This window comes from Henckelia pumila, unplaced genomic scaffold (genome assembly GCF_033568475.1).
Source record: "Henckelia pumila isolate YLH828 unplaced genomic scaffold, ASM3356847v2 CTG_473, whole genome shotgun sequence".
Lineage (NCBI taxonomy): Eukaryota > Viridiplantae > Streptophyta > Magnoliopsida > Lamiales > Gesneriaceae > Henckelia > Henckelia pumila.
Window position 1 is genome coordinate 136552 of NW_027331835.1, and position 17293 is coordinate 153844.

Here is a 17293-nt window from a genome sequence, read left to right on the forward strand (position 1 = left end):
ATATTTTTTTATCGGCCTCTTTCCTCTCAATTTTTTTCTCATCTTTTTTTCTTTCATTCTTTTTTTCTAAGGCCATCTCACTTTTTTGTTCACTCTTTTTTTCGGCCTCTTCTTTCTTTTTCTTTTGCAAATGATCCTCCAATATTTGCTTTGGAGTCATAGGTAACAATACAACAGATTCTTTTTTCATAGTAAAGGAATAACGATTTTTAAACCCATCATGTGTCACCTTCCTATCAAATTGCCACAGTCTACCCAACAAGATATGACACGCTTGTATAGGCACCACATTGCACACCACTTCATCTCCATATTTCCCAATTGAGAAAGGCACCACAACTCGCCTTGTCACTCTCACTTCAGAACTATCATTAAACCACTGCAATCTATAGGGTTGAGGATGCTTTGAAGTAGGCAAACTCAATTTCTCAACAAGCTCGCTACTTGCAACATTGGTACAGCTACCCCCATCAATGATGACACTACACACTTTGTTTTTCACAAAGCATCTAGTATGAAACAAATTTTCCCTTTGATTTTCTTCCTCTTCCTTTTGTTGCACATTCAACACTCTCTTAGTCACCAACAACTCTCCAACGACTGCCTTATATCCCTCGTCATCGGGATCCTCCAACGCAGGCATATCATCATAATTCTCCTCCTCACTCTCCGATTCAACCTCACCACCATCATTCACAATCATTATTTTTTTGTTAGGACACTGACTAGCAATATGACCAAGACCTTGACATCTAAAGAATTTGATATCTCTAGAACGATTAATAGGAGTTTCAGATTTACCTTGCACTCCTTGCTTTGGTGTTTCTTGCTTGGTGTCGATTTTTGGTTTGGACACCGGCTTGACATCCTCTCGTTTGCCAACGTTTGGATGCCAAGGAGTAGAAGAACCCACAACAGTAGAGTTTCGACCCATAACTCTCCTTTTGAGTTCATGGCCAATTGTACCATCTCCTCAAGATCCATGCAATGTCTATGCTCCACTTGGTCTTGAATCTCCCTATTCAAACCACATAAGAAACGAGCCATAGTTGCTTCACGATCCTCTTCAATATTAGCTCGAATCATGATGACCTCCAACTCCTTGAAGTAATCCTCAACACTCTTCGAACCTTGCTTCAAATTTTGTAAACGCCTAAACATATAACGATAGTAGTAATTAGGCACAAATCTCTTCCGCACTATTTGCTTCATCTCCTCCCATGTCTCAGTGGGACGCTCTCGATTCCTCCTCCTAGAAGTAACAAATTGATCCAACCAAATGAGAGCATAATCCACAAACTCAACCACCGCTAGTTTTATTTTTTTCGCATCATTGTAGTTGTGGCAATCAAACACTGATTCAACTCTCATCTCCCACTCCAAATAAGCCTCCGGATCAGATTTCCCATGGAACGAAGGAATCTTCATCTTAATCCCACTAATATTCCCATCCTCTCGACTCCCTTCGATATATCTTCCTCTCACAGCTCCCCTTCTATTTCTTTCACCCTCATGAACCCTCCTATTTCTACCCCAATTTTCACCCAAACTCTCTTCATCCTCTCCACCATCATCATCTTCCTCAAATATTTTCTTTTTATTTTTACCATCACCTCTACTAACTTCAAGCTTTTCCAACTTCTCATGTATTGGCCCCAAAGCCGCCATCATCATCTTGGTCAATTCATCCATTTGACCTTGAGAAAAGTTTTGGCTAAAAGAACTCATCGTACCTGCAAGAAAACGTTAGTAATAAAATTACCTCACACAAATTCTCACAATTCACTCCAAAGAATTCACTCAACCACTCTTTTTTTTTCACTCAATTTATGCAGGCTTTTTCTTTATGTAGAATTAAATCAAACTTTCAAGTTTACAACTCGTAAACACTTGAAGATTGACTCTCGAAGACTGACAAAAACAAGATGAAGAATTTTTATGAACTTGAATTTCTGACTTGCACTCAAGGATGAACAAGAGCGAATTACTTAACTGACCACAAGTTATCTTGTTCCTTCTATTTTTTTTTATTATTCTTATTATTTTTTTTTTGAAGCTTTCGGTCCTTTAATTTTTTTTTTGACCGGTTTTTTTTTTTTTTTATAACTTGTAGCACAAGACACGAGACTTGGGTAACAAGTTTGAAAGAAACGACACAGAAATTTGATATAGAATAGACTCAGATAAGAACGAAAAACACGAAGAACAGAGATAGATGAAGATAGATACTTACTTGATTCAAAACCTTGGCTTTGATACCAAATTATATGAATTCTTAATGTATGGAAGGCAAAAACACTATATTAAAATCGTACCCTCAATCCAATAACAAAAGAAATCAAAAAATTGCCCGATCTTGAAAACAAGTAAAAAGTTTTGGATTAACCACCTCTAACTTACAACGAAACTAGCAACAGTAATCACGAAGAAAACAATTGATCACAACGGGACCTTCAGAAAACAATTGACCGCCTTTGACCTCAATACGGTGATAACTACCTCCAAATTGAATATCAAGAAATCCAACGCCCTCTTGCGACTTCAACATCAAGGATTGAAGTGCTTCCTTGAACTTCTGAGCTCGGCCTCTCGTAACCGGTCCTCGTGGCATCTCCAACGGATCCTTAGTTACTTTATCAGCATGCGAGCCATCCATGATCGCATCATCCTCCCCTTCTTGAAAAGGATTTGTCCTCAAATCTTGTTCATCACCTACATCAAATGGAGATAAGTCAGAAACATTGAAAGTAGCATTGACATTATACTCACCTGGCAAATTTAATTTGTAAGCGTTGTCGTTGATGTGTTCTAATACTTGAAACGGTCCATCGCCTCTAGGTAGAAGCTTGGAGCGCCGTTTTTCAGGAAACCGCTCTTTCCTCAAATGCAACCACACCCAATCTCCTGGTTCAAACACAACTCTCTTCTTTCCCTTATTTGCTTGCTTTGTATACTGCAAATTCTTTTTCTCAATGTTCGCCTTCACTTTTTCATGTAAATTTCTCACAAATTCCGCCTTTTTCTTACCATCCATGTTAACCCTTTCACTCATAGGCAAAGACATCAAATCTAACGGGGTTAAAGGATTAAAACCATACACAATTTCAAATGGTGAAAAATTTGTAGTAGAATGCACACTACGATTATATGCAAACTCCACAAATGGCAAACATTCTTCCCAACTCTTCAAATTCTTTTTAATTATAGCACGCAACAAAGTTCCTAATGTCCTATTAACAACCTCAGTTTGACCATCCGTTTGAGGATGACATGTAGTCGAAAACAGTAATTTAGTACCAAGCTTGCACCATAATATTTTCCAAAAGTAACTCAAGAAACGAGTATCTCTATCAGAAACAATACTCCTAGGCATGCCATGCAATCTGACAATTTCATTAAAGAACAAGTCCGCAACATGAGATGCATCATCAGATTTATGACAAGCAATAAAATGAGCCATTTTTGAAAATCTATCAACCACCACAAATATAGAATCCCTCCCCTTCTTAGATCTTGGTAATCCTAAAACAAAATCCATCGAAATATCTACCCATGGTTCACTAGGAACAGGAAGTGGGGTATACAATCCATGCGGTTGTGTCTTAGACTTAGCTTTCCTACAAGTCACACATCTCTCACAAATACTCTCAACATCATGCTTCATATGTGGCCAATAAAAATGTTCATACAAAGTATCATAAGTTTTAGCTACACCAAAATGCCCCATCAAACCACCCCCATGTGATTCCCTAACAAGTAATTCACGTATGGACGATTTAGGAACACACAATTTATCTTCCTTAAACAGATATCCATCATGCATGAAAAATTTATCCTTCGGACCATGCAAACATGACACATAAATCTCACCAAAATCATGATCATTGACATACAACTCCTTCACATACTCAAATCCCAAAAACTTAGAGTCCAGAGTAGATAGAAGCACATACCTTCGTGATAGAGCATCTACTACCACGTTTTCTTTCCCTTGCTTGTACTTGATAATATAGGGAAAAGTCTCCACAAACGCCACCCACTTGGCATGCCTCTTGTTCAGCTTTTGTTGTCCTTTGAGATGTTTCAAAGACTCATAATCCATATGAATCACAAATTCTTTTGGCCTCAAATAATGCTGCCACGTTTCAAGCACACGAACCAAGGCATAGAATTCCTTGTCGTAGGTAGGATAATTCAGCGCTGCTCCACTTAGCTTCTCACTGAAGTATGCAATTGGTCGTCCACCTTGCATCAACACACCGCCAATTCCTACACCTGACGCATCACATTCAATTTCAAAAATATTAGAAAAATCAGGTAATACAAGTAAAGGAGTATTAATTAATTTCTGCTTAATGATATCAAAAGACTTCTCTTGCTCCTCACCCCAATGGAATGGAACGTTCTTCTTGATCACTGCAGTTATAGGAGCCGCCAAAGTGCTGAAGTCTTTTAAAATCTCCTATAGAAACTTGCAAGACCATGAAAACTCCGAACTTGGCCAATTGAAGTAGGCGTTGGCCAATCTCGAATTGCACTTACCTTGTCCTCATCAACTTTGACTCCTTGAGCACTCACAACAAAACCAAGAAACACAAGTTCTTTTGTACAAAACACACACTTTTTCAAATTAGCATACAAATTCTCAGTCTTTAGTGTGATTAGCACAATTCTCAAGTGTTCAACATGCTCATTCAAATTTTTGCTATACACCAAGATATCATCAAAGTATACAACAACAAATTTTCCAATATAAGCACGCAAGACATGATTCATCAATCTCATAAAAGTACTAGGTGCATTAGTTAACCCAAATGGCATAACCAACCACTCGTACAATCCATATTTCGTTTTGAAAGCAGTTTTCCACTCATCTCCTTCTCTCATCCTAATTTGATGATAACCACTTTTCAAATCAATTTTACTAAAAATGCTAGAACCATGCAATTCATCCAACATATCATCTAGCTTAGGAATAGGATGCCTATACTTGATGGTAATATTGTTAATGGCTCTACAATCAACATACATTCTCCATGAACCGTCTTTCTTAGGCACTAACAAAATAGGTACAGCACAAGGAGACATCGACTCACGCACAAACCCCTTATCGAGAAGTTCACTTACCTGCCTTTGTAGCTCTTTTGTTTCCTCCGGATTACTCCTATAAGCTGGACGATTCGGTAACGCACTTTCGGGCACAAGATCAATTTGATGCTCAATTCCCCTCAAAGGTGGTAGTCCTTGAGGTAAATCCTCCGGAAATAATTCTTCAAATTCCTGCAAGAGAGAAACAACATTGCTCGAAAGATTTTCGGCTATATCACTTGTGTTAAGGAGAATCTCCTTATAGAAAATCAACACAGGTGGAGTATGCACATGTAAAATCTCTCGCAACTCACGCTTTTGGGCCATATATATTTTTTTATCGGCCTCTTTCCTCTCAATTTTTTTCTCATCTTTTTTTCTTTCATTCTTTTTTTCTAAGGCCATCTCACTTTTTTGTTCACTCTTCTTTTCGGCCTCTTCTTTCTTTTTCATTTGCAAATGATCCTCCAATATTTGCTTTGGAGTCATAGGTAACAATACAACAGATTCCTTTTTCATAGTAAAGGAATAACGATTTTTAAACCCATCATGTGTCACCTTCCTATCAAATTGCCATAGTCTACCCAACAAGATATGACACGCTTGCATAGGCACCACATTGCACACCACTTCATCTCCATATTTCCCAATTGAGAAAGGCACCACAACTCGCCTTGTCACTCTCACTTCCGAACTATCATTAAACCACTGCAATCTAGAAAGGCACCACAACTCGCCTTGTCACCTTCCTCTCACAGCTCCCCTTCTATTTCTTTCACCCTCATGAACCCTCCTATTTCTACCCCAATTTTCACCCAAACTCTCTTCATCCTCTCCACCATCATTATCTTCCTCAAATATTTTCTTTTTATTTTTACCATCACCTCCACTAACTTCAAGCTTATCCAACTTCTCATGTATTGGCCCCAAAGCCGCCATCATCATCTTGGTCAATTCATCCATTTGACCTTGAGAAAAGTTTTGGCTAGAAGAACTCATCGTACCTGCAAGAAAACGTTAGTAATAAAATTATCTCACACAAATTCTCACAATTCACTACAAAGAATTCACTCAACCACTCTTTTTTTTTCACTCAATTTATGCAGGCTTTTTCTTTATGTAGAATTCAATCAAACTTTAAAGTTTACAACTCGTAGACACTTGAAGATTGACTCTCGAAGACTGACAAAAACAAGATGAAGAATTTTTATGAACTTGAATTTCTGACTTGCACTCAAGGATGAACAAGGGCGAATTACTTAACTGACCACAAGTTATCTTGTTCCTTCTATTTTTTTTTTATTATTATTATTTTTTTTTTTTTGAAGCTTTTGGTCCTTTAATTTTTTTTTTGACCGGTTTTTTTTTTTTATAACTTGTAGCACAAGACACGAGACTTGGGTAACAAGTTTGAAAAAAATGACACAGAAATTTGATAAAGTATAGACTCAGATAAGAACGAAGAACACGAAGAACAGAGATAGATGAAGATAGATACTTACTTGATTCAAAACCTTGGCTTTGATACCAAATGATATGAATTCTTAATGTATGGAAGGCAAAAACACTATATTAAAATTGTACCCTCAATCCAATAACAAAAGAAATCAAGAAATTGCCCGATCTTGAAAACAAGTAAAAAGTTTTGGATTAACCACCTCTAGCTTACAACGAAACTAGCAACAGTAATCACGAAGAAAACAATTGATCACAACGGGACCTTCAGAAAACCTGTTTCTGACAACCCACGAGGATAATCAATCGACAAACGCCACAAAGTTGAAAACTTTGATAAGTTTGATTTTTGGGTAAGCAAAAGCTTAATAAAATTCTAGAGAGAATTTTGTATGGAATAATCAATAATCTGAAATCTTAATTGCCCTTAAAATAATGAATATTGTAGTATTTATATTACAACCCAAAATATTGAAAGATAATGCAAAATAAATCAAAAAGATATCAAAGATATCTCCTAAAGTTTCCTAGTAGGAATAAAAGACCTAAAATAAGCAAAATAATGCCAAAATATTAAAAATCTCGAACACACACACAAAATACCTTCGGTGCATGTAAAATTATCGGGGCGGGCGCGCTAGGGCTAGGCGCGGGCGCGCCTTTGTTGCGCAGGGCAAGGCGCGGGCGCGCTGAGAGCTCGCACAATTCTTCGTCAATTTGGCATCCGTAAGCGCGGGCGCGCGATCAAGGGGCGTGGGCGCGCTTCTTCTTCGCAAAATAAGGGAGCGGACGCGCCTGGGCTGCGAACAAGGTCTTCAATTTCTTCACTTTCTTGACAGCCTTTGACCTCAATACGGTGATAACTACCTCCAAATTGAATATCAAGAAATCCAACGCCCTCTTGCGACTTCAACATCAAGGATTGAAGTGCTTCCTTGAACTTCTGAGATCGGCCTCTCGTAACCGGTCCTCGTGGCATCTCCAACAGATCTTTAGTTACTTTATCAGCATGCGAGCCATCCATGATCGCATCGTCCTCCCCTTCTTGAAAAGGATTTGTCCTCAAATCTTGTTCATCACCTACATCAAATGGAGATAAGTCAGAAACATTGAAAGTAGCATTGACATTATACTCGCCTGGCAAATCTAATTTGTAGGCGTTGTCGTTGATGCGCTCTATTACTTGAAACGGTCCATCGCCTCTAGGTAGAAGCTTGGAGCGCCGTTTTACAGGAAACCGCTCTTTCCTCAAATGCAACCACACCCAATCTCCTGGTTCAAACACAACTCTCTTCTTTCCCTTATTTGCTTGCTTTGTATACTGCAAATTCTTTTTCTCAATGTTCGCCTTCACTTTTTCATGTAAATTTCTCACAAATTCCGCCTTTTTCTTACCATCCATGTTAACCCTTTCACTCATAGGCAAAGACATCAAATCCAACGGGGTTAAAGGATTAGAACCATACATAATTTCAAATGACGAAAAATTTGTAGTAGAATGCACACTACGATTATATGCAAACTCCACAAATGGCAAACATTCTTCCCAACTCTTCAAATTCTTTTTAATTATAGCACGCAACAAAGTTCCTAATGTCCTATTAACAACCTCAGTTTGACCATCCGTTTGAGGATGACATGTAGTCGAAAACAGTAATTTAGTACCAAGCTTGCACCATAATGTTTTTCAAAAGTAACTCAAGAAACGAGTATCTCTATCAGAAACAATACTCCTAGGCATGCCATGCAATCTGAAAATTTCATTAAAGAACAAGTTCGCAACATGAGATGCATCATTAGATTTATGACAAGCAATAAAATGAGCCATTTTCGAAAATCTATCAACCACCACAAACACAGAATCCCTCCCCTTCTTAGATCTTGGTAATCCTAAAACAAAATCCATCGAAATATCTACCCATGGTTCACTAGGAACAGGAAGTGGGGTATACAATCCATGCGGTTGTGTCTTAGACTTAGCTTTCCTACAAGTCACACATCTCTCACAAATACTCTCAACATCATGCTTCATATGTGGCCAATAAAAATGTTCATACAAAGTATCATAAGTTTTAGCCACACCAAAATGCCCCATCAAACCACCCCCATGTGATTCCCTAAAAAGTAATTCACGTATGGACGCTTTAGGAACACACAATTTATCTTCCTTAAACAGATATCCATCATGCATGAAAAATTTATCCTTCGGACCATGCAAACATGACACATAAATCTCACCAAAATCATGATCATTGGCATATAACTCCTTCACATACTCAAATCCCAAAAACTTAGAGTCCAGAGTAGATAGAAGCACATACCTTCGTGATAGAGCATCTGCTACCACGTTTTCTTTCCCTTGCTTGTACTTGATAATATAGGGAAAAGTTTCCACAAACGCCACGACTTGGCATGCCTCTTGTTCAGCTTTTGTTGTCCTTTGAGATGTTTCAAAGACTCATGATCCGTATGAATCACAAATTCTTTTGGCCTCAAATAATGCTGCCACGTTTCAAGCACACGAACCAAGGCATAGAATTCCTTGTCGCAGGTAGGATAATTCAGCGCTGCTCCACTTAGCTTCTCACTGAAGTATGCAATTGGTCGTCCACCTTGCTGATACACACCACCAATTCCTACACCTGACGCATCACATTTAATTTCAAAAGTATTAGAAAAATCAGGTAATACAAGTAAAGGAGCATTAATTAATTTCTGCTTAATGATATCAAAAGACTTCTCTTGCTCCTCGCCATAATGGAATGGAACGTTCTTCTTGATCACTGCAGTCATAGGAGCCGCCAAAGTGCTGAAGTCTTTTACAAATCTCCTATAAAAACTTGCAAGACCATGAAAACTCCGAACTTGGCCAATTGAAGTAGGCGTTGGCCAATCTCAAATTGCACTTACCTTGTCCTCATCAACTTTGACTCCTTGAGCACTCACAACAAAACCATGAAACACAAGTTCTTTTGTACAAAGCACACACTTTTTCAAATTAGCATACAAATTCTCAGCCTTTAGTGTGATTAGCACAATTCTCAAGTGTTCAACATGCTCATTCAAATTTTTGTTATACACCAAGATATCATCAAAGTATACCACAACAAATTTTCCAATATAAGCACACAAGACATGATTCATCAATCTCATAAAAGTACTAGGTGCATTAGTTAACCCAAATGGCATAACCAACCACTCGTACAATCCATATTTCATTTTGAAAGCAGTTTTCCACTCATCTCCTTCTCTCATCCTAATTTGATGATAACCACTTTTCAAATCAATTTTACTAAAAATGCTAGAACCATGCAATTCATCCAACATATCATCTAGCCTAGGAATAGGATGCCTATACTTGATGTTAATATTGTTAATGGCTCTACAATCAACACACATTCTCCATGAACCGTCTTTCTTAGGCACTAACAAAACAGGTACAGCACAAGGAGACATCGACTCACGCACAAACCCCTTATTGAGAAGTTCACTTACCTGCCTTTGTAGCTCTTTTGTTTCCTCCGGATTACTCCTATAAGCTGGACGATTCGGTAACGCACTTCTGGGCACAAGATCAATTTGATGCTCAATTCCCCTCAAAGGTGGTAGTCCTTGAGGTAAATCCTCCGGAAATAATTCTTCAAATTCCTGCAAGAGAGAAACAACATTGCTCGAAAGATTTTCGGCTATATCACTTGTGTTAAGGAGAATCTCCTTATAGAAAATCAACACAGGTGGAGTATGCACATGTAAAATCTCTCGCAACTCACGCTTTTGGGCCATATATATTTTTTTATCGGCCTCTTTCCTCTCAATTTTTTTCTCATCTTTTTTTCTTTCATTCTTTTTTTCTAAGGCCATCTCACTTTTTTGTTCACTCTTTTTTTCGGCCTCTTCTTTCTTTTTCTTTTGCAAATGATCCTCCAATATTTGCTTTGGAGTCATAGGTAACAATACAATAGATTCCTTTTTCATAGTAAAGGAATAACGATTTTTAAACCCATCATGTGTCACCTTCCTATCAAATTGCCACGGTCTACCCAACAAGATATGACACGCTTGCATAGGCACCACATTGCACATCACTTCATCTCCATATTTCCCAATTGAGAAAGGCACCACAACTCGCCTAGTCACTCTCACTTCAGAACTATTATTAAACCACTGCAATCTATAGGGTTGAGGATTCTTTGAAGTAGGCAAACTCAATTTCTCAACAAGCTCGCTACTTGCGACATTGGTACAGCTACCCCCATCAATGATGACACTACACACTTTGTTTTTCACAAAGCATCTAGTATGAAACAAATTTTCCCTTTGATTTTCTTTCTCTTCCTTTTGTTGCACATTCAACACTCTCCTAGTCACCAACAACTCTCCAACGACTGCCTTATATCCCTCGTCATCGGGATCCTCCAACGCAGGCATATCATCATAATTCTCCTCACTCTCCAATTCAACCTCACCACCATCATTCACAATAATTATTTTTTTGTTAGGACACTGACTAGCAATATGACCAAGACCTTGACATCTAAAGCATTTGATATCTCTAGAACGATTAATAGGAGTTTCAGATTTACCTTGCACTCCTTGCTTTGGTGTTTCTTGCTTGGTGTCGATTTTTGGTTTGGACACCTGCTTGACATCCTCTCGTTTGCCAACATTTGGACGCCAAGGAGTAGAAGAACCCACAACAATAGAGTTTCGATCCATACCTCTCCTTTTGAGTTGTTGTTCCACTTTCATGGCCAATTGTACCATCTCCTCAAGATCCATGCAATGTCTAAGCTCCACTTGGTCTTGAATCTCCCTATTCAAACCACATAAGAAACGAGCCATAGTTGCTTCACGATCCTCTTCAATATTAGCTCGAATCATGGTGATCTCCAACTCCTTGAAGTAATCCTCAACACTCTTCGAACCTTGCTTCAAATTTTGTAAACGCCTAAACATATCACGATAGTAGTAATTAGGCACAAATCTCTTCCGCAATATTTGTTTCATCTCTTCCCATGTCTCAATGGGACGCTCTCGATTCCTCCTCCAAGAAGTAACAAATTGATCCCACCAAATGAGAGCATAATCCACAAACTCAACCACCGCCAGTTTTATTTTTTTCGCATCATTGTAGTTGTGGCAATCAAACACCGATTCAACTCTCATCTCCCACTCCAAATAAGCCTCTGGATCAGATTTCTCATGGAACGAAGGAATCTTCATCTTAATCCCACTAATATTCCCATCCTCTCGACTCCCTTCGATGTATCTTCCTCTCACAGCTCCCCTTCTATTTCTTTCACCCTCATGAACCTCCTATTTCTACCCCAATTTTCACCCAAACTCTCTTCATCCTCTCCACCATCATCATCTTCCTCAAATATTTTCTTTTTATTTTTACCATCACCTCCACTAACTTCAAGCTTATCCAACTTCTCATGTATTGGCCCCAAAGCCGCCATCATCATCTTGGTCAATTCATCCATTTGACCTTGAGAAAAGTTTTGGCTAGAAGAACTCATCGTACCTGCAAGAAAACGTTAGTAATAAAATTAACTCACACAAATTCTCACAATTCACTCCAAAGAATTCACTCAACCACTCTTTTTTTTTTCACTCAATTTATGCAGGCTTTTGCTTTATGTAGAATTCAATCAAACTTTCAAGTTTACAACTCGTAGACACTTAAAGATTGACTCTCGAAGACTGACAAAAACAAGATGAAGAATTTTTATGAACTTGAATTTCTGACTTGCACTCAAGGATGAACAAGAGCGAATTACTTAACTGACCACAAGTTATCTTGTTCCTTTTATTTTTTATTATTATTATTATTTTTTTATTTTTTTAAGCTTTCGGTCCTTTAATTTTTTTTTTTGACCGATTTTTTTTTTTATTATTTTATAACTTGTAGCACAAGACACGAGACTTGGGTAACAATTTTGAAAGAAACGACACAGAAATTTGATAAAGAATAGACTCAGATAAGAACGAAGAACACGAAGAACAGAGATAGATGAAGATAGATACTTACTTGATTCAAAACCTTGCTTTGATACCAAATGATATGAATTCTTAATGTATGGAAGGCAAACACGACTATATTAAAATCGTACCTTCAATCCAATAACAAAAGAAAACAAGAAATTGCCCGATCTTGAAAACAAGTAAAAAGTTTTGGATTAACCACCTCTAGCTTACAACGAAACTAGCAACAGTAATCACGAAGAAAACAATTGATCACAACGGGACCTTCAGAAAACCTGTTTCTGACAACCCACGAGGATAATCAATCGACAAACGCCACAAAGTTGAAAACTTTGATAAGTTTGATTTTTGGGTAAGCAAAAGCTTAATAAAATTCTAGAGAGAATTTTTTATGGAATAATCAATAATCTGAAATCTTAATTCTCATTAAAATAATGAATGTTTGTTGTATTTATATTACAACTACAAAATAATAAAAGATATCGCGATATAATTCAAAATATATCTAAGGATATCAAAGATATCTCCTAAAAGTTTCCTAGTAGAAATAAAACTCTAAAAAATAAGAAAATAATGCCAAAAATATCAAAAAAGTCTCGCACACACACAAAATGCCGAACTGTGTGAGAGAGAGTGCAGGCGCGGGCGCGCGTGGGTAGGCGCGGGCGCGCATAGGACTCTGTCCTGAAATCTTAAAAACAACGGGGTCAGGTGCGGGCGCGCGTGGGCAGGCGCGGGCGCGCATAAGGTCCTGTCCGCCATGCGTGGGTGCTCGTCAATGAGGCGTGGGCGCGCATACCTCTCGGGTCTTGTCACCTCTTTTTATGTTTTTTTTGATATTTTCTCTACTCTCTTGACTTCTTTGGACTTCAATAAGATTATAGAATCCCTCAAAATGATCTTCAAGCATTCCAATGTCCATTATCAACGATTGAAGCGCATCTTTAAATTTCTTAGCTCGTCCTCTCGTAATCGGTCCTCTTGGCATCTCCAACGGATCCTTAATTACTTGATCAACATGCGAGCTATCCATGATCGCATCAAATGCTCCAGCGGTCTTCATGGATCTCATGAACCGCGTATTTCGGCCATACTTAGATCAGTTTATCATAGTCTTTATTGATGATATCTTGATCTACTCGAGGAGCATTGAGGAGCATAGACAACACTTGCAGACAGCATTGCAGACTTTGAGGGAGCATCGACTGTATGCGAAATTCAGTAAGTGCGGGTTTTGGCTAGAGCAGGTGGCATTTCTTGGCCATATAGTTTCGAAAGATGGGATAGCGGTGGATCAGACGAAAGTGCAGGCAGTGCAGGATTGGGGAAGTCTGAATAATGCTTCAGAGATTCGCAGTTTCTTGGGTTTAGCAGGCTACTACCGGAAGTTCATCAAGGGTTTTTCTTCTATTGCAGTACCCTTGACTTCCTTGACCAAGAAAAATGCGAAGTTTATATGGAGTTCAGACTGTCAGAGGAGCTTCGATCGACTTAAGGAAGCACTCACATCTGTGCCAGTGTTGGCGATTCCTGTTCCACACGAGGAGTTAGTGGTTTACACGAACGCGTCTAAGCTTGGGTTGGGCGCTGTATTGATGCAGAGTGACCAAGTCATTGCCTATGCGTCGAGACAGTTGAAGATTCATGAGCAGAACTATCCGACGCATGACTTGGAGCTAGCAGCAGTGGTTTTTGCTTTGAAAATCTGGAGGCACTATCTGTATGGTGAGAAGTGCAAGATTTTCACAGACCACAAGAGTCTCAAGTACTTCTTCACATAGAAGGAGTTGAACATGAGACAGCACCGATGGTTGGAATTAGTTAAGGATTATGACTGTGACATTAGCTACCATCCGGGTAAGGCTAATGTAGTGGCTGATGCGTTGAGTCGGAAGACTTCAGTGGTATCTTGTGTGACAGTTCAGTTGCCACTTCAGGAGGATATTCAGAGATTCGAGCTGGAGTTGTACTCGAGCGGTCAGGCACCGAGTTTGGCAGTGTTAGTGGTACAGCCGAATCTTCGGAATCGTATCAGAGTTGGACAGCCTGCAGATGAGGAGTTGCAGCGATTGAGGCAGAGAGATGAAGCCAAGGGCGGGCTTCTCTATACAGTTGTTGATGGTATCGTTCAGTACCGTGGTCGTATGTGGGTACCAAACGTTGATCAGTTGAGGATTGAGATCTTGACAGAGGCTCATACATCTCCGTATTCCATTCACCCCGGAAGTACGAAGATGTATAGAGATTTGCAGTCATTGTATTGGTGGCCCGACATGAAGAGAGATATTGGCCGATTTGTATCAGAGTGCTTGACTTGTCAGCAGGTCAAGGCAGAGCATCAGCGTCCTGCAGGGTTACTTAAGCCTCTACTCATTCCGGAGTGGAAGTGGGAGAATATCACGATGGACTTTGTAGTTGGCCTTCCGAGGAGTACTAGAGGATGTACAGTTTGGGTGATCGTGGATAGACTCACCAAGTCAGCTCATTTCTTGCCCGTGAGGACTACTTACTCATTGACGCAGTATGCAGAGCTTTACATCAAGGAGATTGTTAGACTGCATGGTATACCAGTGTCGATAGTATCCGACAGAGATCCGAGATTTACGTCTGCATTCTGGAAGAGTTTGCACACAGCTTTGGGGACTCGGCTATTATTCAGTACAGCGTTCCATCCCCAGACAGATGGTCAGTCGGAGAGGATGATCAAGATTCTTGAGGATCTACTGAGAGCTTGTGTCATTGATTTTCAGGGCTCTTGGGAGACTAGACTGCCATTAGTGGAGTTTACCTATAACAACAGTTTTTAGTCGTCTATAGGTATGGCTCCTTATGCAGCTCTCTACGGGAGGAGATGTAGATCGCCAGTGCATTGGGATGAGGTTGGCGAGAGTATTTTACTTGGTCCCGAGATTGTACAGCAGACTGCCGATATTGTGACACAGATACGGGATCGTATGAGGACAGCTCAGAGTTATATTGGGCCATTTGAGATCTTGGAGAGAGTTGGTGTAACGACCCACTGTATCAAGACGGGTCTTTTCAGCGTGCTTATGTCCTCACTCACACGCACCCTGAGAAACTTTCCAGGGGGGTCACCCATCCTATAATTGCCCCAAGTCAAGCACGCTTAACTTTAGAGTTCTTATGTGATGAGCTCCCGAAAAGAAGATGCGTCTTCTTGATATGAGTTGTACATATCAAATCTTTTGTATCTCTCATTCTGGTATGGGATCGGTTCATTCATGTCACCCGTCGCCCATTCTTTGGTGGGGTTTCCATCTCTCAGGTATTAACCACCCATATTGCGGACCATGTACCGCCCTAGGACTTTTTGGCTCCGGTAACGCCCAGAAATTCGTCACGTAAATCCGCATGCATAAATAGGGAATTTAATAATTTTAAAATAATGTAAAAATGTGTTAAATTGTTTTTATGAATTATTATTTAAATTATGTGATTTATTTGCATGTTTTAAATAATTTCTTTCGGCATTTAAATCTGTTTGATGTGATTTATGAATTTATTTGAGAAATCTTATTTTTATGATCGCGTAGGCGGGGAAGTGGACGGACGAGATGTTATTTTCACCCAAAATATTTTATGAGATTTTTAAGAGCCTTAAAATATTATTTTAAGGTTTAATTTGAAGAAAATTATGGTATTTATATATATTTATTTATGTGCTAGTTTTTACCCAAAATAAGTTATTTTTATGACTTTTATTAACCTTTAAAAATCCATTAATTATATATTTCGGGATTTTCATGCTATTATCAGATTAATATGTTATTATGAGTGTTAAATTCTGTTTTTATTATGGTATATTATTTTTTTAAATAAATAATTAATGTATTTATCCAAAAATATTCTACCCTAATTCCTCCCTAACCTCATGTAAACTCCCTAGCCGCCTCCCTCATCCTTTCTCCATCATCTTCATCGTTCCAGCAAGAGTTTCCACAGCCCCATATCTGAGATTTTAAGGTTTTATATTGGTTTGGAGATCCGTTTGTCCCGTAGAGCCGTACGACGCGACATAAACGTTATTTCTTGCAAATAATCATCGAGGCATGTTTCGAATCCCTTCTTGCTCACCGTTTAAATCATAGTACACTGATTTTTACATGATTGATCTATTATTGCATGCGTTTTTCAGTTTCGAAGGAGACTTTTATTGTTCATGCATGTTTCACGTTTTTTTAGCAAGATGACTCAAGTTTGATGATATTTCTATTCATGGCTTGATCGAGTCTGCTGCCAATTGGTTCTTGAGTCTAGGAGGGTTCCTTAGGGCCAGTTTAGGAGGGTGGTCGGGTCTTGAACTAAGTTGGAACAAGGCTGGACGTGGGTTGTGTCTCGGAAGCAACCTGCGCAGATCGGTTGGAGGAGAAAGGGGTCGGGCTCTTCATGCTGGGTTTTGGCTCGAGCCAGGCCTAGTACTAAGGTTGTGTCTGGGTTCAGGGGTGGTCCAGGTGTCAGAGCTCCGGCCGGTGGTGGCCGGAGCTGGTCAGAAAATCCACGGTGTGTGGACTGCGCAACTTGCGCGGCAGTTTCGGGATTCCCGGAAGCGTGGTTTGCTAGGGCTGTGTAGGGATCGATTTTAGTTGAGTCATGGCTCGTTGGAACAGCCCAGATGTGGGCTACGTCTAGGCGGTGGATATCCGGCCAGTGGGTGGCCGGATCTGGTCGGCGCAGGCCATAATGGCCTGCTGCTCACGGCCGAGAAAAGAATGGAATAAGGAAAGTTTGTACGTGAATTTGG

General features: G+C 39.4%; 1 pseudogene; it reads right to left on the bottom strand.

Moving 5' to 3' along the window:
- Positions 1–1714: 1714 nt before the first annotated feature.
- On the bottom strand, positions 1715–11766 carry LOC140872710 (uncharacterized; annotated as a pseudogene).
- Positions 11767–17293: the final 5527 nt, after the last annotated feature.